Source organism: Piliocolobus tephrosceles, chromosome 15 (assembly GCF_002776525.5).
Source record: "Piliocolobus tephrosceles isolate RC106 chromosome 15, ASM277652v3, whole genome shotgun sequence".
NCBI classification, from domain to species: domain Eukaryota; kingdom Metazoa; phylum Chordata; class Mammalia; order Primates; family Cercopithecidae; genus Piliocolobus; species Piliocolobus tephrosceles.
The window spans coordinates 20,990,450-21,017,562 of NC_045448.1; the positions used below are offsets into that span (position 1 = coordinate 20,990,450).

Genomic DNA, 27,113 nt, shown 5'->3' on the forward strand with positions numbered 1-27,113 from the left:
AAGAGCATAAAAAAAATTTAACTGCATGCCAAAACGTAGACCAACATTACTTAAAAGAATGGCCTCTTTGGCCAGGCGTGATGGCTCACGCCTGTAATCCCAGCACTTTGGGAGGCCAAGGCAGGCGGATCACAAGGTCAGGAGATCAAGACCATCCTGGCTAACACAGTGAAACCCCATCTCTACTAAACATACAAAAAATTAGTCGGGCAAGGTGGCGGGTGCCTGTAGTCCCAGCTACTCAGGAGGCTGAGGCAAGAGAATGGCGTGAATCCAGGAGGCGGAGGTTGCAGTGAGCCGAGACTGCGCCACTGCACTCCAGCCTGGGTGACAGAACGAGACTCCGTCTCAAAAAAAAAAAAAAAAGCCTCTTTATCACAAAACCTAGTATCCAGTAACATGAAATTCACAATGTCTGACAATCAAAATTTACCAGACATATAAATATGACCTATAACCAGGAGAATAACAAATCAATAAAAATAGACCCAGAACTGACAGAGAGCATAGCAAACAGAGATGCCAAAAGAGTTATACATATTTTTAATACACTCAGAAAAGCAGAGAAAGACATGGAAGTGTTGAATGCAGAAGTGTAAGATTTTTTTAAGGCCCAATTGGAGCTTCCAGAAATTAAAAATACAAAATCTGAAATGAAAAATACACTGCATAGGATCGAAGGATCGACAGCAGATTTAATGGTTAGCTAACTTGAAGATATAGCAATAGAAGATAACCAAAATGAAGCACAAAGGAGAAAAATACAAAAATAATGGAAGTGAATACCACTGATATGCAGCAACATAAAAACAAGCTAAGATCAATGTAACTGAGGTCCAAAAAACAGAGGGAAAAAAACATTAAAAAACTTATTTGAAGAAATAATGAGCATAATTTTTTCAAATGCTATCAAAACCAGAAACTTACAGATTCATAAGAGGCTCAACAAAATCCAAGCAGAATAAACAAAGAAAACCATACCAACAATTATCATAATCAAATTGTTGAAAACCAGTGATTGGGAGGAAAGAAATGTTAAAGACTACCAGAAGAGGAAAAAAGATTGTGTACAGAAAAAGAAAGGTACGGATGACAGCAAACTTCTCATCAGAAATTATACAAATAAGAAAACAATGGAGCAAGATTGGAAGGGGGGGAAAACTTGTCAACCTCAAATTCTGTACCCTGTTAAAATATATTTCAAACGAAGGTGGAAATGTTTTTAGACAAAGGCTGAGACAAATCCATTACCAGCAGATTATGCACTCAGAGAAATGATTTTTAGGCAGAAGAAAAAGAATATCAGATTCAAATTTTGATCTACACAAAGGAGAGTGCCAGCAATGGTAAATACATTAATAAATATAAACGATATCTTTAAGTTTTGAGCTTCTGGGTTTTTTCTTTTCTCAATTGTTTTAATTTCAAGAAAAATCTGCGCTTACAATAGAAACTAAAAAAAGGCAGTAATCTCCCCCAAAAGAGTTTTTCTCCGCTGAACCATTAACAGAGTTATACTGATTTTATAATATTAATTGGGCATATTTCCATCTTTTTTATAATCTCTAAAATAGTTCTCACCATAGGAATTATATGTTCCTTGAAAACTAAAAAGAATTAACCGGCAAAAGTTGGTTCTGGAGCTAGCTGGATGTAGCCCCAGACCAACTTTTCTTAAATCAGCTTGGGTGTTTCATAATTCATTTCAAATAAATCAGCTTAGAGTTAATAAATAGTACTCACTTGCCATTTTAAAAATATCTGTTCTATTCTTATATCTGCTTTATAAACTTAATTTTGGTTTTCCATCTTTTCCTTGGTAAGATTTGTCAGATATTTTTCTATTTTGTTTTTCAACCCTAAGAAACAGCTTTTAGATTTTTCATTTCTGTGGTTTCTGTTTTTTAAGTCACCTATTTCTGCTTTTATCTTATTAATATCTTCCCTTTTTCAGAAACTAGGCATTTATTTTGTTGAGTGTTTGTTTTACTAAATTCTAAGGTTTAGTGCTTAGTACATTTATTTCATTCATTAACAGTGAAGTTAACAAAGACTATTAATCTACTTCTAAGTACAGTTTGAGTCTTGGCCTGAATCTCATTTCAGGTGCTAAATGACCAGTTATTGTATATTTGATCTCCTGTTTGACCCTACATTTATTTAAGCAATTTTTCTGTTTGATTTGTCCAAATGGTTAAAGTTGTACACTTTAAACTTCTGTTGTAGTCAGAGAATGGACATATGTAGTTTCAGCTTTTCTGGAATTTACTGAGGTTTTCCTTTGTGGTTTAATCTAAAAATTTTTTTAAATGTTGCATTAACTGGAAAACTGGAAAAATCAACTTAATCCCAAATTTAGATAAAAGCTTCGTAAGTAACTAAATAAACCCCAAATCATCAATGCAGGTTTTACACTACATTTATTCAAGCTTACAATTTTTACTAGCATTAAATGCATCCATACGATATGAAGAGTAAGGACAGAGATTCTCAATTTTGCACCTAATCTAACTCTGAGTTTGCTGGGCTGGCAAAGGTCAACCAAAGAGTGTTTCTTAATAATGTAAGGAATTTCTAATTTCAGGAAATGTCAAAAATTCTCAAGAACTTTAATAGCTGTTTAGTAACTTACACCTAAATGGTTATTGGGACAGTATCTGAAAATATGTACAAAAATATCTATCAGTGCTTGATACACAGCAATCATTAAATATTAGCTACTTTATTATATTTTTGTTTTTCTCATATCTGCTTTCTTTTCCCTTAAATTCACTTCATCTCACATTCTGTATAGACCACATTAACTATGCCTCCTCATTTAAGATAATCTTCAAAGCAATAAACATTTCAATGCCTTCACCAAATAACTGATAACAAAAGTTAAATTCAGCACCTCTCAACTATGCTTCCTCTTATATATCACCTTTTGGCTTCCAGAACATCCAGATTTCATTGGAGAGCATTTCATTTCATGATTAGATCCGAGAGTGGGTTTCTGTCATACACATTTATTATTCAAAAAAATATTATCAATAACCTATGGGCCCCCAAAAGCAAATCCCCTTCTTTAACACAGTCAAGTAATTGGTGATGCAATTTCAATAGCAATGCCACTCAATAATAACAACTGGCCTTTGGAAAATAAAAGATACTTTGTGTGGCCACAGTCTTCAGTTTCTAAATACTTTAACATCATTTTCAAAAATACAATTAAAGATATGTTAAAAGGCTGCTTCAGTATACTCCTATATAAAATAACAAGTGCAGCTCGGGTGGAGAGAGGGAGGTGATGGAGCAAAGAAAAATACCACAACCTTTTTTTTTTTTTTTTTTTTTTTTGAGACGGAGTCTGGCTTTGTCGCCCAGGCTGGAGTGCAGTTGCCCATCTCGGCTCATTGCAAGCTCCGCCTCCCGGGTTCATGCCATTCTCCTGCCTCAGCCTCCGAGTAACTGGGACTACAGACACGCACCACCACGCCCCGCTAATTTTTTGTATTTTTAGTAGAGATAGGGTTTCACCGTATTAGCCAGGATGGTCTCGATCTCCTGACCTCATGATCTGCCCGCCTCAGCCTCCCAAAGTGCTGGGATTACAGGCGTGAGCCACACAACTTTTAACTAGCTATCCCAGGTCTTCAGATAGTCACCGTCCATAATCTTCAAGAAAAAGTTACCTGTAATTGTGATCCTTCTATCATATGAATGAAACCAAAAGTTTTCTTTCTTACTAGTGTCTATGTGCCTCCTTTCATGAATTGTAGTATCTTACTATGTCATAACATCCTTTGCAAGTTGGCTCAAGAGGAACCAAAAAACTCAAGAAGTTGGGACAGGCCACGTTTTCCCTAAATTGTTCCCACTTCATCCCCAATAAACAAATATTCTTTTGGAAACCAACTCATGAGTAATCTTTCTTGAACTCAGAGCCTATCATTAAAAAGTTCCTTGCAGAGAACACAGAGATTATTCATTAAACCACCCTAACACATTATCGAGTTTTACCCACCTGTCCCAGGCCTAGGACTTCTTAAAGTGACTAAGCCATATTCTTCCCTCCCCATTTCAAAAGTTACCTAAAGAATAAAGAACAATTTTTGAACAAAAGTATGAAGTGACTGTCTCTTAAACCAAAAAGCATATTTACTAGATACTTATGGGCAAAACTGTGTACTAAGTGCTTTAAGATTATCTCACGTAATCCACGTAAAGTCAAGCAGGAGGTAACTACATAACACGTGTAGGAGTTAAGGGGAGGAAGGAGTAATTTTATCTAAGTATTACAAAGAAATTCAGCAAGTAATACCAATAAAATCAAGTGATTAAAAGTAGAATGAGCCATGAATGAGCTGCTTACAGATCAGAAGAGAAATATAATAAAAAATACTAAACACTGTTATAATACATTTGATCCTTTGGTTTCTGGATACACAGTAAGCTAAGTCTAGCCTCTTAGTAAGTACCTTGTATTTGTAAAGGAGCAAAGTCAGCTGGACTCTGGATTCCCTATGTATTAAGACAACTTCCAAAATCAAAATTATAAACAAAAACTGGTCTTTAAAAGCTGAACTCCTTGGCCAGTGCACTAAGAGAAACAAAAGAAATAAAAGGTGTAGGGACTGGAGTAGAGGGATTAAAAATAAAACGTTATAAAAGAGAGATACAAAAACTAGAGAGGCATAGACTCTAGGGCTAGAAAGTCTGGATACAAATCCCAGCTCTAAAACATAGCACCTGGGTAACCTTTGCAAGTTAATGTCTACTTCATAACCATTCTTGTGAGGATCTAAAGAGTAAATATGTATAAACTGCTGAGAATAGAGCCTGGTAAACAGTAAGCACTATACAGTAAAACTGTCCCTTGTAGGCAATGGGATTTTCTATATAGTACACTCAACAGACTCAAGAAATTATTAGAAATACGATTCAGTAGGTTGCTAAATACACATAATTCAACTGTATTTTTGGACCTTTTTCCTATGGAATTTTTCAAAAAAGTTTACGAAATATTATCAAGAATTACTCCCACCCCCTCACGTGCTGTCCCCCAAATCACAAGTGTCTAGTTGCATGATCAACTAATGGCCAATCTTACTTAATCCTCACCCACAACCTCCCCTGTACTCCAGATAGTAATGAAGCAGAGGCCCAGGCATATCTTTCATCAACATTTCACTGTGTGTCGCTAAAAGGTAAGGGCTTTTAAAAAATACATAACTACATACTACCATCTCACCTAAAAATTAACAATAATTCTTTAACATCAAATATCTTGTCAGTGTTAAAATTTCCCTATTTCGTAAATGTTTATTAAAATTTAGACTCAAAGTCCAGGCATTGCTGTTAATCTACGGTTTCCTCCTCCATTTCTCTTTTTTGTCCCTACAATTTGATTGTTGAAAAACAACAAGTCATATGTCTCTAAGAGTTCCCCATAACCTGTATTTTGCTAACTGCATTCACATGGTGTCACTTAATGTGTTTCTCTGTCTTCTGTGTTTCCTGTAAACTGGCAGAGCTAGAGACTTGATCAGATTCAGGTTCAACTTTTTTGGCAAGAACACTTCATGGGCAGCCCTGTGAACTTTCATTAAGAGAAAACTAATGTCCATTTCTTCCTGTGCTGTTAGCAGCCATTCATGATGTTTGCTTAGGTCCAGGAATTCATTAGAAAATGGTGATGTTTTATTCTATCTGAGAAAAGAAACTTCCTCTCTGCAACTATTTGGCTGCTCTGAAGTACAGTTGGCTCCTTAGCATACTCTGAAGAAAACTAATGAGTTTTTAAAGTATCATTATGACCTCATGGATTTAAACATATTTGATATGATTCATTATATTGCAGTTAATGTTTACTGACGCTCAGATTGTCTCATCTTCTTTGACCAACCAGAGCCCACTCAATTAAGCACCTGAGTTGTCTTGTCACAACCCTGTTAGTGTTTGATAACTTCACTGCAAGATGTTCAAACCCCCACATCTGGAATCAGATTGAACCATAAACCAATTTTCATATTCAGCTGGTTTCTTTCTTGTTCTTTATTTTTACTAAATAAAAATCTCTAATTATAAATCACAAATCAGTGGCATTATACAGCCTGAATATTATGATTGAACATGGACCCAGAAATTACATAGCAAGATTTCTCACTGATTTTTAATTTCAGTATTCCTTTGAATGCTAAAAAAAAAAAAAAAAAAAAAAAAAAGTATATACTACTGAAAGCTGGAAATTAAGTGCTTCAACTTGAGAAATTGAAAAAAGGATTCCTAATCTACTTTCTGCTTGCATTTTGACTCTGGAAAGTATTTCTTCAAGTTCTATTTCAAAAATTGGTTGTGGTTTTTAGACGTGTATAATACAAATTTTCTTTTCTTTTTTTTCTTTTTTTTTAAGACAGAGTCTCACTCTGTTGCCCAGGCTGGAGTGCAGTGGCACAATCTTGGCTCACTGTAACCTCCACCCGCTGGGTTCAAGCGATTCTCCTGCCTCAGCCTCCCGAGTAGCTGGGATTACAGGCACCTGCCACTGCACCCGGTTAATTTTTGTATTTTTAGTAAAGATGGGGTTTCACCATATTGGCCAGGCTGGTCGTGAACTCCTGACCTTATGATCCATCTGCCTAGGCCTCCCAAAATGCTGGGTTTACAGGCGTGAGCCACCGTGCCTGGCTCAAATTCATTAAAAAAAAAATAATAAATTAGTAAAACCATCAAGTTTGAGGATACGTCAAACTCTCAGAGATTGAATTATTTTGCACTGTAATTCAGACTTTTACAAAATCCTCATATTTCATCCTTAACACTGAAATTCATGATATCATGAATATAAAGTTGTAAGTTGAGACTATTTGAAATACCACAGCTAGTAGGTAAGTTAGGTCCCTTGAAATCATAGAAATGATAATATCAGTAGCAAGTATTTATCTCATTTTACTAAAAAACTAATTAACAAACATGTAAGCTCTTTCCTCCTATACAGCTAGCATACCACTGTGAAAAAGCAAAATACTATTGCTGCTATTTCGTCATAAAACTCTGAAAAGAGGTGGCTTTAGTGGCCAAAACTGCTTACATTTACAAGTTTTACTATTTTATTCAACACTAAATCATGACAAAAAGTCACATTACTAAATGCCAATTCTCCTCTCTGAAAAAAGTGGGATATGAATTGATACCCTGCTGCAACTTCTTTAACCTAAAAAGCAAGTAGACCATTTCCTGCAGCTATAGTTGTTGGTGCTTTGATCAGGACACAATGCAGCTTTTCTAGGCTATAAGGGTGTAAAAAAACAACCGAACAAAAACAAAACATAAAACTCTTCTGCTATAATGATTCTTCAGTGATAAACAGTAACACACCTGTATCAAGCACTAGTATATCCTCTGTACATCAGTGCTTTCATCCAGCTGAAAAACAAAATACTGGCATGTGCACATGACAGTAATTGCTTTTCCAGATGGTATGTCTTTGATAAAGGATTTGTGCCAAAAACTCATTTTACTTTCTCTGCAAGCATAATACTTGCTATTAACTTTGAAACTGGTTTTACAAGCTTCTCAATAGTGAGTAGACCTGTTTTTTGCTGCGAAAAGGATACCTCTGAATGATACAGTAATGTGCACCTCCCTGTCTTAGCAACAACATTCATTAATTTCACATTAAGAAGCATTATTTTTCATTATTTCACACACATTTCATTCTTCATCACCTCTAAAAATTAATTCTTACAGAAAAGGAAACTAAGAAATATTAATTCAGTTCTCCCAAGGTAGCATGAAAGTAAAGCTTCTGCTCTTTCCATCATAGCACAGAAAAAAACTATAGCAGGGAATATCCATTCCCTTAATATAACTTGCCAAAATTTGCTTTCAAATGTTTTACTGAGTTCAGCAAAACATTTTAAAAAGGTACTATTTTAACTTAATGTAAACTATAATCCAGGACATATAACTTTGCAAATGTTCTAGGGCCTTAACTTACTGTCTCACGTATTGATTTTGCTCTTATCCCCCAAAACAACAAAATGCCATATTCTTTAAATCTGAAGTTCAAATGTATAACTCTTCCAAGCACAAATTTGTGAGATTTTTCACTTCATTTTCAAAATGGAAAATGAAAAATATGAATAGGGGATATCACTCTGTGAACATCTGAAAAACAGTGAGGAGATATAAGACACTGATAAATGGCCAGGTGCAGTGGCTCATGCCTGTAATCCCAGCACTTTGGGAGGCCGAGGCGGGCGGATCACAAGGTCAGGAGATCGAGACCACGTTTCATGAAACCCCGTTTCTACTAAAAATACAAAAAATTAGCTGGGCGCGGTGGCGGGCGCCTGTAGTCCCAGCTACTCGGGAGGCTGAGGCAGGAGAATGGCGTGAACCCGGGAGGCGGAGCTTGCAGTGAGCCGAGATCGTGCCACTGCACTCCAGCCTGGGCGACAGAGCGAGACTCCGTCTCAAAGAAAAAAAAAATTAGCCAGGTGTGGTCACGCACACCTGTAATCCCAGCTACTGGGGAGGAGGGGAATTGCTTGAACCCAGGAGGCGGAGGTTGCAGTAAGCCAAGATCATGCCACCACACACTCTAGACTGGGCAACAAAATGAGATTCTGTCTCAAAAAAAGAAACTGATAAATAAGAAATTCCTAATTTAAAAATTTAAGCAACCTAATTTAGGCTATATGGCACTTTCACACAACCAATTACCAAATTCAATTGATGAAAACTTCCTATTCCCTAATCTTTACTTTTGTTAAGGTCTGAATATAGAACTTAAGTATATTACTTAGAAAGGGATTCTAGATTGTGACTTGATGTGCGCATTCTATGACTGCACATAAATGGTTTCGGATGGGTGTATCTAGTCTTCCTAGCCCAAGAGTAAGCATTCTGAATAAAAGACATCTTCAATTTCATTTATAACGAAGTTACGGAATGATTTATATTCTTCCCCATATCTAGAATCATTCTTTACAAAGCTTGGGCATTCTGCTAACGTTACTAAGTCAAAGTAAGAAGAAAAGATATACCTAAAAACAAGTAAAATGGCTCTGGTACTAAGACAAACTATATATTTAATCATCATTACTATTTGAGTTCAAATGACATCAAGAAAACAAAGAAAGGTACAATACATTTACTAGTTGCCAGGGACGTTTCAAAACTTATCATCACAGTAACCTCTTTTTCATCTGCTACTTGATTTAATTTTTCTTTAGCAAAAATTGCTCAATTACACTAACCCCTTCCAGGAGGTAATCCATTTATGGTTGCTGAGGCAGTCTTACTGATGGCAGCAGCGGCCCATCTAGAGGGGCTGCAGTGGGGTAAGTGTAGGAAGAGCTGTGTGCTCCACTGAGCCGGCAGGGGCTGGGAGCAGGCAGAAGGCCTGCCCTTCTGGGTGCAGCTGCAACTGCCCAGCCACCACTGTGGACCCAGACTTCTCTGCACTCTTGGGGACCCAGGAAGGCCCCCCATGCCCTTGCAGGCTCGAAGTGCCTACTCCCACTGCCTGGCCTCTTCCTGCTCCCAGCACCTGCTTCAATCTCAAAGTTGAGGCCAAGGCCAGGCACTGTTGCAACCCAGCTGGGTGGGTGCCGACGAGCATGGGAGGGAGGCTAAGGAGAGCCTCGATGCTGGCCTGCAGGTGCTCCAAAGCAGGAACAGCCTGGGCACCACGAAGAGTGGTAGGAGGCTGATAGGCTTCTGGGCAGAAAGGGGCAGGTCCCTGAAAGCCTCACCTTCAAACCAGGGAATGCTTGAAGCCTGGGAGCCAGGCTGCCAGTCCCATGGACTGGAATGGAAACTTATGGTGCTTTTTCTGGGACCACTCATGAACCAATTGGCACGTACTTCAACCCCTCTGAAGCCCATAAAAACCCTGGATTCAGCCAAATTCGAGGAGAGGATAGGATGACCAGCTGCAGAGAGGGGCCACCCACTCCAGGGTCTCCTCTCTGCTGAAAGTTGAGGAGAGGATGGGATGACCAGCTGCAGAGAGGCACTACCCACTCCAACTCCATGGTCTTCTCTCTGCTGAAAGCTGAGCACTCATTGGGACACCCTGGCTGCAGAAAGGAGCTACCCATTGCAAGTCTCCTCTGAGCTTTTCTATCGCTCAATAAAGTTCCTGTTCACTTTGCTCACCCTCCATTTATCCATGTACCTTATTCTTCCTGGGTGTGGGACAAGAACTTGGGACACATTGAATAGCAGGGTTGAAAGAGGTGTAACACAAACAGGACTGAAATACGCTCCTTGCTTGCCACCTTGAGGGTGACAAGAAGAGAGAAGAGCTCTGCAGCCCTTCAGAGAGCCCAGACCTAGGAGTTCCTCGAGCCAAGGCTTTGACATCCTCTTTAGGGCTCTGCAGATCCTGGCATCTCCAAGCTTCCGGGGACCACTGCATTCCCTGGTGCCAGCCAGGGAAGCTGCTTGTGATACACCTGGTCCAGACACAGCTGGCAGGGAGCCAGTACCCATGCTGGTGCCTGGAGCTGCCTGCCCTACCACAGCCAGTGTGCACGGCTGTGCAAAGTGGCCAGACCCCACACTCACTTGCTCACACACCCCTCACTGCTCTGCTCACCCTTGGCAGGCATGGGATCCAGGCCAATAGTGTGAGCTGCACACAGCCTGCCAGGCTGAGTGGGCCCAGTGGGCCCGAGCAAAACTCAGTGAAATGACATCCCAAGGAGCCCATGACATTAAGGACTTCCAATATCATGAATTCTTATTATTTTGGAATTTATGCTTTACAAAGTCTTCTTCTAGAGCAGAACAAAGTTAAGAATCCTAGCAGTAAGTGATACATATTTACATTTTTCTCAGGTTTTACCTTCTGTATATTCTAGCAAAATATTAATTCACAAAACTCTGTAACATATTCAGAGAAATCAACAAACTTTGACCTGTCCCCTAAAATAGTTTCCATACTTTCTGCCTATTTGGAAAAATATAGTTAAAATAAAAAATATTTTGTTTTTAAATAAACACCTAAGTCACTCTACCTATCTGTAATTTATGTGAAAACATAGAATTATTTTTGGTTTTGCTTTCTGTTGACATTATATTTCCTTTTTGTTTTATTTGTCTTATGTGGTCTTTCAAGTGGGGATCCACCTCATATTCTGGAAGTGTCACCTGATTCTTTAATTAAATATCTTGGTTTTCTGGCCCAAGTAATTCATTAGCTCCCAAAGGTCCTACAGGGACAGCTTATAGAGAATAACAGTGACACATACTGGTGAATAGAAAATCCCTAACAATAAATTTAGGAAGAAAGGCAAGAAAGGTTTCAAACCATCTAAAGGAAGATAAGGTCTCTGACATCATGCAGGTGGACTCAGAGTGCTGCGTTCAGTTGTTTCTCTCAGGGGTCATAATGTAAATAATTATGAAATTGATATTTATTTATTCCAGTTCCTCTAATATAGTTACTGAGACTTAATCTACACTTAATGTATTTCTTGTAATTGATATGCTTTCCTAATTTTAATAAATAGATTCCTCTAAAATCTTGTCTACAGCCATACCACTCTGAACACATCTGATCTCAAAAGCTAAGCACAGTCAGGCCTGGTTAGTACTTGGTTGTGAGACCACATGGGAATACTGAGTACTATAGGCTTTTGAAAAAAAAAAAAATTTGGATCTCTTCTCAGTTGATTTCTTTGGGAGTATAGTGGGAAAGGAGGGAAGTGAACTCTAAGAGCTAAGCATTCTAACATATTAAGTACTTTTAAACTCACTAAACCTATTATCTAGAAATCAACACTACAAAATGACTATTAAGGAGGCAAAACTAAAGTAAAATTGCGTCTCAAATACCTTAGAATAAGTAGAAATTCTAAATGTTGGTAACTTCATGTGGAAGCGAAGTTGCCTACTGCATGATCTTGCTTGATGGTCCTTGATTTTATCATCAGAGTCAGTTCCAGTTACGTTTCCATTAGTATGGATAGATCTAAAGCAGGAGACAGAAGACACAATTGGCCCATTGAAAACATTACAGATTTTAGGTACTGTGACACACCACTGTTTGTAAGCATACAAAGATTCTTACACAGATGCTGTAGTTATTCAAGAAATGTCAATTCTCATTCTTGTCACCACCAAGTTTTTAAAAATTAATTTAAAGATTAAAGATATAATAGATAAATATATCAAGTTGATAAAAGGTAGTTGCTGGCTTTTTTAAAAGCTCAGATCCCCAACGGAGGTATGCAATCAATTGGGGCTTGCCTTGGTATTCCAGGAGAGTTGCTGAAGTCACTCCAGCAGCAGTAGCCTGAGTATCCAGTTTCAGGTAAAGTGGAACAGTAAAAGGAAACAAGGTTCCTAGCAGAAGAACTCTGTAATAAAGAAGCACCTGATATCATGGCTATTATTCCATCCTAGGCCACTGAAAGTGGGATATTACAAATCAGATTTTACTAAATTAATGGTACAGTAGATCATGCTTATAATCCCAGCACTTTGGGAGGCCAAGGTGGGCAGACTGCTTGAGCTCAGGAGTTCAACACCAGCCTGGGCAACATGACAAAACTCTGTTTCTACAAAAAATACAAAATTAGCTGGGCTTAGTGGCATGCACCTATAGTCCCAGCTACCTGGGAGGCTGAGGTAGGAGGATGGCTGGAGTCCAAGAGGTTGAGGCTGCAGTGAGCTAGGATCATGCCACTGCACTCCAACCTGGGCAAAAGAGTGAGATCCTGTCTCAAAAAAAAAAAAAAAAAAAAAAAAGAGTTTTACTGGCTTTTGCTATTTAAGGCCAAACTAATTTAGGTTTTACCACCCAGGGTTAAGCTTTTTACTAACATTCCCTTTATAATCACAAAGACAGACAGTGGATTAGGCTCCAGAGATGGTCATTATACCACAGGTCAGAAACGCAGGGCTAGTAAATTCTACCTGTGACTCCTACCCCTATCACTCTGGGACTTTATTCAAAACACAAACCATTCTGGCCAACTACCCTCTGTCCTATTTGCACGCCCCTAGTTATGCTTTCTCATCTACTCCATTTGGTCTCCCACTGCTACCCTTGCTTCCAACTTTTTCCACAAGGATCTCTGGAAATCCCTCTTACGTAAGTAAAACAAATCATCTATACATTCTCATCACTGAGAATGATGACCAACTGTGACCACTCACTGGCCAACTCTCATCACTGACCATCACTGACCAACTCTTTCAACCACTGGGCTAAATCTGGCTCTCGAAAATAATGCTTTAGAGTGAAGGATAACATGGTAGAGACAAAATTCTCCAGAGTGACACTTCCAGATCCTCACAAGCAATTTCCTTCCTTCCCTGTGATGTCCCATCTGGCTGTATGACCCTCTTCTTCAATTTATCATTCAATATCTCACTCTATTTTTTTCTAACCTGAGTCTAGACTCATTCACTTGGATGCACTCTACCTACTCTTTCTCCATTCTAGTTGCTTGTTATCTCCAGTTTCAAAATCTTGGTTATCTCCCCAACTATAAATCTACATAGTATGCTATTTCTTGCTTCAGCTTCACCACCCTCAAACTCCTAATCCAATTGCCTGCTAGAGAACAATCACACAACCATGTGACTTGATCCTGCTATAAAATTATGGTCTCAAAATTCAACTAGACACTGAATGCTGTGCAGCAACCCTTAATGCACCATTAATTAGGTCCTTCTCCCATAATTCACACTGCCTTTTCCCCAAACTTCTGCCACTCTACCCCTACTAGTTGAGAATCTGAAATCCAAAAATCTGAAATTCAAAATGCTCCTTTGTGCACATGTCAGCATCCAAAAAGTTTTGTAATGTGAAGCATTTCAGATTTCAGATTTTCAAATTTGGGTTGCTCAACTTGTACTATTCATCTTGCTTACTTTTAACATGTTCTCAGTCTTATTACTGACCCTTAATACAGAAGTTTTTATTTTCAGGTGGATGGATTTGCCCATCATTGCATTTTTCATATCTTTTATTATTTCTCTGCTTTGAAATTTCTCCCCCTTTAATAATAGTAGATAATACTCTGATTTTCATTTTTCTATGGACTAATCTTCTCAATACTTCATTTCATATAATGTATAGAATGAGATTTGGCTCTAAACTGACCTGCATTTCAAATTACCAACCAGTTTTTCCCAGCAACATTCAGGAATTCTCATCATCCTTTGGTTTACAAAGTTTCTTCTTTTATATTTCATTTGTTTGCCCATAAGGTTGGTATCTGAGCTACAATCTATTTAAGTAATTATTGTTTCTTTATGCGTTTTAATTTGTGATAAGAATATTCTTAGTATTTTCATCTATTTTTTCTGACAATAAACACATCTTATCAGATTCCAAGGGTATTCCTGGTGATTTCAGGAGTAAGAAATGGCTGCCTTGCCCATTCCACGTACCGTGTACTTCTGTTATAGTTTTTACCTATACAAAGTGCTCCTTTCTACTTTGAGTGATCATCCACACTACTACTGCATCTAAAACCAAAACGTTCCTAATTGTGCCAGAAAGCTACCTTTTTACATATTTCTCTATCTGGAGCCAGATTCATAAAACCTTGTCCTTCCCAATTTTCCACACTTTGTATTCACTCTCTCATTGGTGAAAGCTGGCTTATGTAAAATAAAAGCATCTCACATCCAGTTTTTGTTTCATAGACTAACATTTTTATCAGCTCTGAAGAATTTTTCAGATCTTCCTCTCTTTCAATATCTACATAGTTATGTCTATTGGCTTTCATTTTTTGAATACATGCTATATTCATGATTTAAAAATCAAAATGATATAAAAGGAAACCTATATCTAAGAAGTCTCATTCCCACACCATCCATATGCAGGTCACTTTGCTCTTGCTTACTATAGGTTACCACTTTTACTAGTTTCTTGTATATTCTTCCAGCAATGCTTTACGCAAAGACGTTTACCTACAAATACAGTCTTACTCCTCCTGCCTTCTTACAAAAAATGTTCAGTTTTGCATCTTACTTTTTATTCAGCAGTATGTCCTGGATATCCAAGTTAGGAAATGTTTCTTTATTGCTTTTACAGCTCTACAATATTCCATTGCATCAATATATACTAGTTTGTATAATGAATCCCCTATTTTTCAAAGATTAGATTTTAGGAATTTAAGTCTTATTTCTGACAATAATTTAGTTCAAAAGCAATAACTACACAAACAGCACAGAAACCTCTGTGGTGTGATTTCACAAATTTGTATTCGATTAATAAATACGAGCTTCCTTGTACATCATTTTATCTTTTATCTCAAGTTTACTCTATGATCCTATATAAAAACTCAACAACCATTATGCTCATAAACTTGCAAAATCTTAAGGGAAACTGCCCAATCTCACTGAGGGTTTCAGTGGGCCTGCAAAAAAATAAAACACGTTCTACAAGAGACACAGTTAAGAATGCTCCATTCTATTTATTGGAATCAGGAAAGGCTTCATGGAGGAAACAGCTTGGGTTCAATCCTAAAAGATGAAGTGATCGAGAGGCAGATGAGGGAAAAGGGAAAACATTAAAGGAGGATCAGCATAAACAGAATTTTTAAATTGTCAAGAACTCTAAGTAGTTCTATTTCTGCTTAGAAAGCAGAAAGCCACAAAAGAATGTCATTTCCATCCTAATGAGAAAAAAAAATCGTATCTGTAAAATCAAAACTTCTCTTGGTCTAACAAAGAGTGGAGGTCACAAGGCAATCAAGCAAATTTAATAAAATTCCAAGTACATTTTATTCCTCTTCTTGGAGGGATAACTCCTCCAAGCAAAGACTACACACAAACTGTCTGACCTTCAGCAGGTCACAGAAAAAGAAGTGGCCACTATACAATAGTAAAAGAAAAAATTAGCTAAAATTTTAGCAAATTCTTAAAGACCAAGTGTAACCTTCTATGTCAGTTTAGAATAGCTGGGGACCCCAGACATAAGGAAAGTTCTCACTCAGTTGCAAGATTTTCCACGTGCCTTGACCAGGTGCTCACAAGAAAGATTAGTATAAATAGTAGGACAGGAAACCAGAGAGAGCCCTCATCATTAGGGGAAGTGTGCAGGAGGTGTCTAGGACAAGGCTGAAGCCTGATTCCCCAACTGTTCTCTAACACAGAAAAAAAGCCTCAAGCCACTAGAACAAAAAATCCTCTAATCAAAGGTCCTGGCAAAAATCCATTGCTTCAGGGCAGAACAGAAGCAAAATGCCTCTGCCTCTGGGGAAGAGATAGACAAACACTCTCAGTTATGTGACAGGGAAAGACAGAATGTTGCTAGGAGAGGGGTAGAGGCAAAAGAACCTCTGCCACCACGGTGGAGTACAGAGCAGGAAAATCCTGCACCAATACCAAAGAGACTTTTACCACCACTGTGGGAAAAGAAGGATATTCCTGTCCATGATCTACCACAAATACATGGAAGAAAGGGCAGGTCACAAGAAAGAGAGGGCAGGAATGCTGAGGCTGAGAAAGCCCAACTGATGCCCAGGACAAATGACCTGAATACAACTGAGTCTGAACCAGAACAAAAGAGAAGCCTGCTCTGTACCACAAGCATGGCACTGAATAACAAACAATAGGCTATCACTGGGAGAGGGGTAACAACGTAAGGAGAAATATTGGTACTTCTGTTGCACAGATGTGCAAAGACTGTTGGAAGATGAGGATGATACAGGAACTCGGAGAAAAATCTTGTAAAGTGACATGCCATTCTCTAAACACAAGGGACCAGCAGCCAACTGCTAGAGAAATATGAAGCTTGTGGTGCACTGAGAGGGTAATGACGGTGACAAAACCCAAAATCAGCTCAACTCTTGATTACAGTGATTCAGTCTCCAATACAAACAACCTGACAAGAGGCAGCAGCAAAAGAGGATCACCTTAGTCTCTCTTGTCCTTTCAGCAGAGAGATGGCAACTTTAAAAAGATATGAAAGCTAAAAACAAAAAGAAAAAGATACCAGAGGTGAAAAATCCTTTTTCTGACTGCACTACCCCAGTTTGATTCAACTTTTATGTAACAAAGTTGTGAGTTGTTTTTCAGTTGCCATGGACCCCCAGGTTGAATGTCACACAACCTGAGCATGCCCAGATAAACCAAGTATGCAACCACAAGTGGAACCTAAGTGATCAGACTAAAGAACAGGGACTGAATTAAGAAGCAGACAGCCTATGGCAGGATTCAGGATCCAATCAGATCAAGCTCTGGCATTACCCCAAGACAGGATCCAATCAGATTACACCTCTAGGTACCACCTCACTGGAAGATCCAATTAGATCATGCCTCATTACTATCTGACTATAAAACATGCCCCAGCTCAGGAGACAGATTTGAGCCACTCTCCTGTCTCCTAGTTTGGCGGCCTTGCAATAAACTTTTCCCTCTACAAAAACCTGCTGCTCCGGTGTTTGGCTTTTGATATGGTTTGACTGTGTCCCCACCCAAATCTCAACTTGAATTGTATCTTCCAGAATTCCCCCATGTTGTGGGAGGGACCCAGGGGGAAGTAATTGAATCATGAGGGCCAGTCTTTCCCGTGCTATTCTCGTGATAGTGAATAAGTCTCACGAGATCTGATGGGTTTTATCAGGGGTTTCCACTTTTGCATCTTCCTTATTTTCTCTTGCCACCACCATTTCAGAAGTGCCTTTCGCCTCCCGCCATGATTCTGAGGCCTCTCCAGCCATGTGGAACTCTAAGTCCAATTAAACCTCTTTTTCTTCCCAGTCTTGGGTATGTCTTTATCAGCAGCGTGAAAATGGACTAATACAGTTTTCCACTGCACACAGGCAAACAAACTTAGTTTAGTTCAGTAACACTTTGACTGGCTCAACAGCAGTCTGGACAGGGATGAAGAAAGAACAAGTGAACTTGCAGACAGGTCAATAAAAACAATCCAGAATGAAACCAAAGTTAAAAAGGGTGGGGGGAAAAATACAGTTTGGAGTATTCAAGAGCTGAATTATATCGGAATGTCTACTACTCCCAGGAGAAAAAAAAAAAAATAATGGACACAAAAAGTATGGGAAGAGATCATGGTCAAGAATTTTCCCAAATGAACCCAAGGTAACAAACCAGAGATCCAAAATATCCCAAAGAACCCTTCATAATAAATACCAAAAGCAGACACACCAAACAAACATACATGGATATATCATAGTCAAACTGCTGAAAACAAAGATAAAAATCACAAAGATAGAGAGAGAAAAAAACATTACATACCAAGAACCAAGATTAAAATTACACAACACTTCTTATCAGGAAAGTATGCAAGCCAAAAGAGAATGGAGTATATACCTTTCAAGGATTGAAAGAAAAAAAACTGAACATAGAATTCAGTTCTATGTACAGAATTCAATAACCAGCAAAAATACTTTTTGAAAATAAAGTTGTTTTTTTTTTGAACTAATAATACCTGAGATAATTCACTCCCTGAAGACACAAAATATGTTAAAGGCAATTCTTCAGGCAGAAGTATAATACCAGGTAAAAATTTGGATCTATCAAAAAAGGTGGAAGGGAGGGGAGAAAGAGGAAGAGGAAGAGGAGGAGGAGGAGGGGGGGAGGGGAGAGGGGGAGATGAGAGGGAGAGAGAGAGGGTGGTAAAGACGAAGAGCATTAGAAGATAAATATAAAAGACTACTTTTTCTTACTTTGTTCACTGTAAGTTATTTACCAACTAAAGCAAAAATTAAGACTGTATTGTAGGGTTAGTAACACATAGAAGTAAAATGTGTAACAACATGACATAAAAAGGGGAGGTACAAAATTGAAGTACAGTGCTGTAAAGTGATTATATGACATATAAAGGGGCATAATATTATTTAAAGGAAGAATGTGATAAGTTATATATCTTTCAAACTCTAGAGTAGCAGTTCTCAACCAAGGACAATTCCCACCCCCAACCCACCGTTGCTACCACCATGAAAACATTTAGCAAAGTCTGAAGGCATTTTTGGTTGTCACAATAGGCAATGGGGAGTGGTTGCTACTCTCATCTAGTAGATAGACGCTGAGGATGCTGCTAAAAATCCTACAATACATACAGGATAGCCACTCCCCCACCCAACAACAACAATGAATTATTTGGCCCAAAATATCAATAGTATCAAGGTTTAGGAACCATGACCTACAGCAAGCACTAGGTAAATAAGTAGCTAAGAGTAGAGATAAAGTGGAATCACAGAAAAGGATTAATTCAATACAAGGCAAGAAAAGAAGGAAAAATTTCTGGTTCTAGCTCTTTGAGGAATTGCCACACTGTCTTCCACAATGATTGAACTAATGCATATTTCCACCAACAGCATAAAAGTGTCCTATTAATCCACAGTCTCACCACCATCTGTTGTTTCTTGACTTTTTAATAATAGCCATTCTAACTGGCATGAGATGGTATCTCACTGTGATTTTGATTTGCATTTCTCTAAATTTCTCTAATGACCAGTGATGTTGAGCTTTTTCCCATATGTTTGTTGGCCACATAAATGTCTTCTTTCAAGAAGTGTCTGTTCGTGTTCTTTGCCCACTTTGTAATGGGGTTGCTTTCTTCTTTTAAATTTGACCCAGCAATGCCATTACTGGGGATATACCCAAAGGAATATAAATCAGTCTACCATAAAGGCACATGCAAGCATATGTTCACTGTAGCACTCTTCACAGTAGCAAAGACATGGAATCATCCCAAATGCCCATCAATGATAAACTAAAGAAAATGTGGTACATATACACCATGGAATACTATGCAGCCATGAAACAGAATGAGATCATGTCTTTTGCAGGTACATGGATGGAGCTGGAAGCCATTATCCTCAGCAACGAACACAGCAACAGAAAACCAAACACCACATGTTCTTACTTGTAATTGGGAACTGCACAATGAGAACACATGGACACAGGGAGGGGAATAACACACACTGGGGCCTGTCACAGGAGTGGGGGAAAGGAGCGTATCAGAATAAATAGCTAATGCATCTTGGGCTTAACACCTAGGTGATGGGTTGATAGGTGCAGCAAACCACCATGGAACATGTTTACCTATGTAACAAACCTGTACATCTGGCACATGTATCCTGGAACTGAAAATAAAATAAAGAGGAAAAAATAAACAAACAAGGCCCAAAATACAGAAAACTAGCAAGATGGTATGTTTAAATCCAAACATCAATAATTCAATAGAAATAATCTAAGTATCCTAATTAAAAGAATAAATTATGAGGTCAAATTTTAAAAACAAGATCCAACTACATCCTATCTACAAGATACCCACTTTAAATATGAAGAGAAAAGTTAAGTAAAAAGGATAGAATAGAAAGAAAAGACAGAACTGATTTAATAATATCTGACAAAACAGACTTCAGAACTAGAAATATTTCCAGTAATAAAGTGGAACACTATATAACTACAAAGAATCAATTGATTAGGAAGACATAGCAATCCTAAATGTGTTACTATCTAACAATACAACTTCAAATTAAATGAAACAAAAATTGATAGGACTGTAAGGACAAATAGGCAAATCCACAATTACAGTTATGGATATTAATACTCCTGTTATTAATCAATAGAACAAGAAGACAGAAAATAACTAAGATACAGAAGACCTGAAAACATTACCAACTAACTTGATCAAATTGGACATTTACAGAACACTCTACACAAGAGCAAAAACTATGTTCTTTTCAGGAGCACAGGGAATATTCACCAACATGGACCGTATTCTGGTCCATAAAACAAACTTTAAGATATTTAAAATACTTCAAATCAAATAATGTATTTTTTCTGGCCAAAATGGAATTAAATTAGAATTAATAACTGAAAGATAGATTAAGAATACCAAAGAGTTGGAAATTAAACAACATGTTTCTAAAATACTCCATGGGTAAAATAAAAAAGTGAGGAAAATTAGAAAATAGTTTTAATTGAGTGAAAATTAAAAGAGAAAACATCAACGTTTGTGTGGAGGGCCTTTTCCTCTCAGAAGTCCCCTCTCTCTCACTATGGAGAGAGCTATTTTCCTTTTTCTTTCTTTCTCTTTCTCTTGCCTATTAAACCTCCGCTCCTAAACTCCTCGTGTGTGTCTGTGTCCTAAATTTTCCTGATGTGAGCTGACGAACTCCGGGTATTTACCCCAGACAACACAGCCACTTCATATTGGGAACCTCATCTGGGATAACAAGGTACAACATTCATCGAAATGGTAAGTAGAAAAGCAGACTCCAACCCTGTCCTTTCATTTTGGGGCTCTCAGCCTCCATTTTAGAACCAAATCAAATCAATAATAGGCATCCGTCAGCCAGCTAAAAACATGGTTAGCGTGGTTGCCATTCATAAAGACTCGGATGTGTGACTTACTAGACAGAACATCAAGAATCCCCCAGCACCCACAGGTTGCTGGCCATGTTAGCCATGTTTGAACCAGCTTCCTTTCACAGAGGATTTAGCCATCATGTGAGGCTGGAAGAGGTTCTAGAGCAACTGAGGATTTCTGGCTGGGACTACCCCCTGGTATTATCCAAAGGTTTCTGGACTGACCTCAGCCTCCAACTGCCCAAAGGGGTGTCAGCAACAGGATCTCCAACTTTTCTATCTTAATTTCCTTCTTTCCTGTTCACGACTGCCATATCTCCTGTCCTCTTTTCCTCTCCGAAGTCCCCTCTCTCTCATTAGAGATAGAGCTGTTTTCCTTTCTCTTTCTCTTGCCTATTAAACCTCTGCTCCTTAAAAAATGAAAAACAAAACAAAACAAAAAAACAGGGATACTACTAAAGTAGTTTTTAGAAACTTACAGCATGAAATACTTACATTAGAAAACAAGTAAGGTCTTGAATCAATAATTTAAGCCTCCATCTTAAGGAGGTAGAAAAAGAAGAGGAGTAAATTAAATACAAAGCAATTTGAAGAAAAAAATGGAAAACAAAACATAGATAATATCTATGAAACATAAATCTAATTTGTTGAAAAGTTCAATGAAACTAAATAAATTTCTGACCAGAGTGATCAAAAAAAAAGACAGAAACCACAAATTACCTACATTGGTAATGAAAAGGAGACATCACTAGAGATTTCATAGCTATTAAAGGGGTAATTAGGGAATACACTGAACAATTTTATGGCAATAAACTCCACAACTTAGATAAAATGTACCAATTCCTTAACTCATAATTTAAAACCTTCCCATGAAAACAGTTCCATGACAAAGGCTCCCTTGGTGAATTCTACTAAACATTTAATGAAGAAATCATACCAATATTACAAAAACTCTTCCAGAAACAAGAATAAAACATTTCTCAATTCATTTTATGAGAATATAGTATTGACCCTGATAGAAAAATCAGACCAAAACAAACTATAAGAAAACTATAGACCATCATACTTTCATGAACATAGATGGAAAATATCTTAACCAAATGAATCTAGCCAATATGTAGAAAGAAATATGTATCATAGCCAAATACCATTAATCCCAAGAATGCAATGTTGGTTCAACATATGAAAGAAAATCTACTAATGCAATCCAACACATCAACAGACTGAAAAATAAATGATCATCTTAATTAATGAAAAAAAAAAGGCATTTGGGCTGGACACAGTGGCTCACGCCTGTAATCCCTGCACTTTGGGAAGCCAAGTGGGCAGATCACTTGAGGTCAGGAGTTTGGGACCAGCGTGGCCAACAAGATGAAATCCTGTCTCTACTAAAAATACAAAAATTAGCAGGGCGTGGTGGCACACACCTGCAATCCCAGCTACTCGGGAGGCTGAGGCAGGAGAATCACTTGAACTTGGGAGGCAGAGGCTGCAGTAAGCCAAGATCACCCATTGCACTCCAGCCTAGGCGAAAGAGTGAGACCCTGCCTCAAAAAAAATAAAAAGGCATTTGAAAAACTTCCACAATCATTCATGATTCAAAACTCTCAGAAAACCAGAAATAGAAGAGAACATCCTCAACCTATGTATCTATAACAAATCTATAGCTAACATTATACATAATCACAAAAGATTAAACGTTGTCTCCTAAGATGATGAACGAGACAAGAACGTCTGCTCTCACCACTCCTATTCAACAATGTACTATATTGTACTACACTGTCAGTACAGTGATGCAAGAAGAAGGAATAAAAGCCAAAAGATAGATTTTAAAAGGGGAAACCAAACTGGTTTTTTCCACAAATGACAAGATTGTCTATAGAAAATGCCAAAGGATTAATCTACTGAATTTACCTAATAAATTTCTACTACTAAAACTACTAAATGAATTGAGTAAAATTGCAGAAGACAAGGTCAACAGACAAAATTAAATTGTACTTCTAGTGGTAGTAATGAATAATTAGAAATAAATTCACAAAATAGTAGCAATTGTATAAGCATTAAAAAGAAATAGAATATAACAAAATAAATGCAAGATTTGTGTGCTCAAAAATATAAAGTACAGGCTGGGCATGGTGGCTCACACCTTTAATCCCAGCACTTTGGGAGGCCAAGGCGGGCAGATCACGAGGTCAGGAGATCAAGACCATCCTGGCTAACACAGTGAAACTCCTTCTCTACTAAAAATACAAAAAATTAGCTCGGTGTGGTGGCATGCGCCTGTAGTACCAGCTCTTCAGGAGGCTGAGGCAGGAGAATCACTTGAACCCAGGAGGCAGAGGTTGCAGGGAGCCAAGATCATGCCACTGCTCTCCAGCCTGGACAACAGAGCGAGACTCCATCTCAAAAAATATATGTATACACATTATATATATATACACATATTACATATATAAAATATATAAAGCACAGTGAGAAATCAAAGACCTCAATAATTGGAGATACATTATTTTCACATATCAGATAAATCAATATTGTTAAGATGTCAATTTTCCCCCAAATTAATGTAAATCCAATTAAAATCCCAGCAGGCTTTTTATAAAAACTGACGAGCTGATTCTAAAATTTTATGAAAATGCAAAGAAACTAGAATAGTCAAAACACTTTTCAAAAAGAAGAACAAAGTTGGAAGACTTAGATTCACTGATTTCAAGACTTTCTATAGAGCTACAGCAATTAAGACATTGCGATTCTGCCATAAGGATAAACAAAAAGATCAATGGAACAGAAAGCGATAGTCCAGAAATAAATCTATATATTATGGTCAATTGATTTCAAACAAAAGTACCAGAGTAACTCAATGGAAAGAGAATTGTCTTGCAACAAATGGTGCTGGAACAATTGGCAGTCCATATGCCAAAACAAACGAAAACCCTCAACCCACACCTCATGTCTTATACAAAAATTAATAGACCTAAATATAAAAAATTCAAAACTATACAACTTAGGAAAACATAGAAAAATATCTTTGGGATTATAGGTTAGCCCAGGGGTTGGTAAACTTATCCTGCAGAGGGTCAAACAGTCTCTATTGAAACTACGCAACTCTGCCATTGTAGCATGAAAGCATCCATAGACAATACATAAACAAATGTTCACAGCTATATTCAAATAATACTTTACTTACAAAAACAAGTAGTGGGCTGAATGAGGTGGTTAGTTTGCCAACCTCTCACTGACGCAGAGTTTTTATATATGATGCTTAAAAACACAAACAATAAAAGAAAAATAAATAAATAACACTTTATTAAAATTTTAAACTTGCTGTTCAAAAGACTGTTATAAAAATGTAAAGACGAGCCACAAATTTGGAGAAAATATTTGCAAAACAAATATCTGACGAAGGACTTGTCTTCAGGACATAAAGAACTCTTCAACACAATAATAAAAAAATAAACAATTCAGTAAAAATAATGGGCAGTATATTTGGACAATGCAAAAATGACAACTCTTAACAAGCAGTCTAGAGACATGGTACATATGTTTAATCTTTCCTACTGGTCTTTATGCTGTCTGAAACAGAACCCATCCTGCCTGCCTGGATAGAGCATCCAGTGTTCTGCCTTACACAAAAAGACAACCACAAATGAAAACTATGAGAGCTTTTTTTTTTTTTTTTTTGAGACAAAGTCTTCCTCTGTCACCCAGGCTGGAGTGCAGTGGCACAATCGCAGCTCACTGCAAACTCCGCCTTCCAGGTTCAAGCAATTCTCCTGTCTCAGCCTCCCAAGTAGCTGGGATTACATGCCCAGCTAATTTTTGTATTTTTAGTAGAGATGGGGTTTCACCATGTTGGACAGACTGGTCTCAAACTCCTGACGTAAAGTGATCTGCCCGCCTCGGCCTCCCAAAGTGCTGGGATTTCAGGCATGAACCACTGTGCCCAGCCTATCAGAACATTTTTAAAGTGGTACAAAAAGGAAACTGTACAAAACAAGTGACAGTGAACTTTCCTCCAATCATCCAACTCCCTTCCCTTGTTTACTATGTATTCATAGATATTCTATGCATATAAAAGCATACAAAAACAAAAGTGGAATATTTGATATGGTTTGGCTGTGTCCCCACCCAAATCTCATCTTGAATTCCCATGTGTTGTCAGAAGGACCTGAAGGGAGGTAACTGAATCATGGGGGCAAGTCTTTTCCCATGCTGTTCTCATGGTAGTGAATAAATCTCACGAGATCTGATAGTTTCATAAGGGGTAGTTTCCCTGCACTAGCTCTCTCTCAGCCTACTGCCATCCATGTAAGATGTGACTTGCTCCTCCTCCCCTTTTGCCATGATTGTGAGACCTCCCCAGCCACGTGGAAATGTAAATCCATTAAACCTCTTTCTTTTGTGAATTGCCCTATCTTGGGTATATCTTTATCAGCAGCATGAAAATACACTAATACAGTAAGTTGGTACTAGAAGTGTGGGGTGCTGCTGAAAAGATACCCAAAAATATGGAAGCAACTTTGGAACTGGATAACAGGCAGAGGCTGGAACGGTTTGAAGTGCTCAGAAGAAGAGAGGAAAATGTGGGAAAGTTTCAAACTTTGTAGAGACTTGTTGTATGGCTTTGGCCAAAATGCTGATAATGATATAGACAATGAAATCCAGGCTGAGGTGGTCTCAAATGGAGATGAGGAAGTTGTTTGCTAAAACTTGTTATGTTTCAGCAAAAAGATTGGTGGCATTTTGCCCCTGTCCTGGAGGTTTGTGGAAATTTGAACTTCAGAGAGATGATTTAGGGTATCTGGCAGAAAAAATTTCTAAGCAACAAAGCATTCAAGAGGTGACTTGGGTCTTGTTAAAGGCATTCAGTTTTAAAAGGGAAATAGAGGCCGGGTGCGGTGGCTCATGCCTGTAATCCCAGCATTTTGGGAGGCCGAGGCAGGCGGATCACAAGGTCAGGAGATTGAGACCATCCTGGTTAACACAGTGAAACCCCTGTCTCTACTAAAAATACAAAAACAAAATTAGCCGGGCACAGTGGCGGGTGCCTGTAGTCCCAGCTACTCAGGAGGCCAAGGCAGGAGAATGGCGTGAACCCAGGAGGTGGAGCTTGCAGTAAGCTGAGATCGCGCCACTGCACTCCAGCCTGGGTGACAGACAGACCCCGACATTTTAAAAAAAAAAAAAAAAAAAAAAGGGGAAATAGTGCGTAAAAATGTGGAAAAATTGCAGCCTGACAATGTGAAAGAAAAGAAAATCCTATTTTCTGAGAAGAATTCAAACTGGCTGCAGAAATTTGCATAAGTAATGAACAGCTGAACACTAATCACCAAGACATGGGGAAAATGTCTCCACAGCATATCAGAGACCTTTGTGGCAGCCCCTCCCATCACAAGCCCAGAGGTTTAGGAGGAAAAAATGGTTTTGTGGGCCAGGCCCAGGGTCCCTTTGCTATATGCAGTCTAAGGACTTAGTGCCCTGTGTGCCAGCCACTCCAGCTGTGACTAAAAGGGGACAAGTACAACTCAGGCTGTTGTTTCAGAGGGTGCAAGCTCCAAGTTTTAGCAGCTTCCATGTGGTGTTGAGCCTGTGAGGGCACAGAAATCAAGAACTGGGGTTTGGAAACCTCCGCCTAGAATTCAGAAGATGTATGGAAACACCTGGATGCTCAGACAGAAGTTTGTTGCAGGGGCGGGGCTCTCATTGAGAACCTCTGCTAGCGCAATGCAGAAGGGAAATGTGGGGGCTCGAGTCCCTATTGGGGCACCACCTAGTGATGCTGTGAGAAGATGGCCACCGTCCTCCAGACTGCA

General features: G+C 38.4%; 1 protein-coding gene across 3 annotated transcripts in view; it reads right to left on the reverse strand.

Moving 5' to 3' along the window:
- The window catches only part of NCOA1 (nuclear receptor coactivator 1), a 276,873-nt gene that overhangs the window by 202,125 nt on the left and 47,635 nt on the right, over positions 1–27,113 (reverse strand). For 2 of the 3 annotated variants that reach the window (XM_026454739.1, XM_023230092.1), the window contains exon 2: positions 11,833–11,968. The gene's annotated coding sequence lies outside the window, so the exon portion shown is untranslated. Of the gene's footprint in view, positions 1–11,832; positions 11,969–27,113 lie in introns of those variants that run through there. The other variant, XM_023230097.1, reaches the window with a different exon arrangement.